The sequence below is a fragment of the Dermacentor albipictus genome, unplaced genomic scaffold, assembly GCF_038994185.2.
Source record: "Dermacentor albipictus isolate Rhodes 1998 colony unplaced genomic scaffold, USDA_Dalb.pri_finalv2 scaffold_146, whole genome shotgun sequence".
NCBI classification, from domain to species: Eukaryota; Metazoa; Arthropoda; class Arachnida; order Ixodida; family Ixodidae; genus Dermacentor; species Dermacentor albipictus.
In genome coordinates this window covers 25,237-27,500 of record NW_027225700.1, presented here as the reverse complement: position 1 = coordinate 27,500, position 2,264 = coordinate 25,237, and the positions used below count along the sequence as shown (strand labels likewise).

The window sequence follows — 2,264 nt, the reverse complement described above, 5'->3', positions numbered from 1 at the left end:
GTTTGCCGCGGAGGACGGGAGAGCGCTCGCACCACGGTTCCGTGTGTACTAAGCGGCAGCGGCATTAGCTCTCGACCGTCAGTTCCTTGACCGACCGCACGCTTCGCCGTTCCCCTCGTACTGGGCAAGAGCAGCAGGTCGGGTCGTCTTACTCCCATTCCGCGCAAGAGTGCCGAGGCGGACTTCAGAAAGCCCACCCAACAGTGTGCGTTACGCCGTTTCTACCCGCGGGCGCGGCCAAGCCAACCGTCCAAGGTTGCAGCCGGCGTCCACTGGGCGCAACAAATTTGGCACGGGGCGCCCTTCGAAATTCGGGCAATCCCCGGCATGTTCGGGTATAGCCGTCCCCGCGTCCAAGCGGGGCCAGCGGCGGAAAGCGTCGGGCGCAGCGAGCTGCTTCACCCACACGGGGTAGAAACAATGGCGCTCGTCACCCTCGAACAATCCGGTAATGATCCTTCCGCAGGTTCACCTACGGAAACCTTGTTACGACTTTTACTTCCTCTAAATGATCAAGTTTGGTCATCTTTCCAACAGACCGGCGCAACCGAAAGGCCGCGCCGGACATCGGTCCGAAGACCTCACTAAATCATTCAATCGGTAGTAGCGACGGGCGGTGTGTACAAAGGGCAGGGACGTAATCAACGCGAGCTTATGACTCGCGCTTACTGGGAATTCCTCGTTCAAGGGGAACAATTGCAAGCCCCTATCCCAATCACGAAAGAAGTTCCACGGGTTACCCAGTCTTTTCAGACAGGGATAAAGACACGCTGCTTCCTTCAGTGTAGCGCGCGTGCGGCCCCGGACATCTAAGGGCATCACAGACCTGTTATTGCTCTGTTTCGTGCGGCTAGGAGCCGCTTGTCCCTCTAAGAAGGTTGTAAGGTGCTGGGAACCCCGCACCTATTTAATAGGCTAGAGTCTCGTTCGTTATCGGAATTAACCAGACAAATCGCTCCACCAACTAAGAACGGCCATGCACCACCATCCACCGAATCAAGAAAGAGCTCTCAATCTGTCAATCCTCCCAGTGTCCGGGCCGGGTAAGTTTTCCCGTGTTGAGTCAAATTAAGCCGCAGGCTCCACTCCTGGTGGTGCCCTTCCGTCAATTCCTTTAAGTTTCAGCTTTGCAACCATACTTCCCCCGGAACCCAAACACTTTGGTTTCCCGGAAGCTGCCCGCCGAGTCATTTGAGTAACTCAGGCGGATCGCTGGTTGGCATCGTTTATGGTCAGAACTAGGGCGGTATCTGATCGCCTTCGAACCTCTGACTTTCGTTCTTGATCAAAGAAAACATTCTTGGCAAATGCTTTCGCAGTAGTTCGTCTTGCGACGGTCCAAGAATTTCACCTCTAGCGCCGCAATACGAATGCCCCCGTCTGTCCCTCTTAATCATTACCTCGTATTCCAAAAACCAACAGAACAGAAACGAGGTCTTGTTCTATTATTCCATGCAAGTTTATTCAGGCGACTCGCCTGCGTTGAGCACTCTAATTTTTTCAAAGTAAAAGCACCGGCCTTCTCGAGGCACACAATGAAGTGCACCAAGAAAGGACCGGCATGATGTTCAGTCCGAGCCGTCGCATCGGGTAGATGCACTACTCGTCTGGAACTGAGATCCAACTACGAGCTTTTTAACCGCAGCAGCTTTAGTATACGCTATTGGAGCTGGAATTACCGCGGCTGCTGGCACCAGACTTGCCCTCCAATTGATCCTCGTTAAAGGATTTAGAGTGTACTCATTTCAATTACGGGGCCTCAAAAGAGTCCCGTATTGTTATTTTTCGTCACTACCTCCCCGTGCCGGGAGTGGGTAATTTGCGCGCCTGCTGCCTTCCTTGGATGTGGTAGCCGTTTCTCAGGCTCCCTCTCCGGAATCGAACCCTGATTCTCCGTTACCCGTAACAACCATGGTAAGCAAGTAACCTACCATCGAAAGTTGATAAGGCAGACACTTGAAAGAAACGTCGCCGGCTCGTGGCCATGCGATCAGCACAAAGTTATCCAGAGTCACCACACAATACGGGCCGAAACCCGATCGATCTTGGTCTAATAAAAGCACCCGTCGCCCAAAGGGCTTCAGGCTCACTGCATGTATTAGCTCTAGAATTGCCACAGTTATCCAAGTAGGAAGAAACGATCTAAGGAACCATAACTGATTTAATGAGCCATTCGCGGTTTCGCCTTATTTCGGCATGTACTTAGACATGCATGGCTTAATCTTTGAGACAAGCATATGATTACTGGCAGGATCAACCAGGTA

The 2,264-nt window shown here is 52.6% G+C and overlaps 1 non-coding gene across 1 annotated transcript; it reads right to left on the bottom strand.

Moving 5' to 3' along the window:
• Positions 1-449: 449 nt before the first annotated feature.
• On the bottom strand, positions 450-2,264 carry LOC139053515 (small subunit ribosomal RNA). Its single transcript, XR_011510531.1, has one exon. It is a non-coding gene; the product is annotated as a small subunit ribosomal RNA (ribosomal RNA).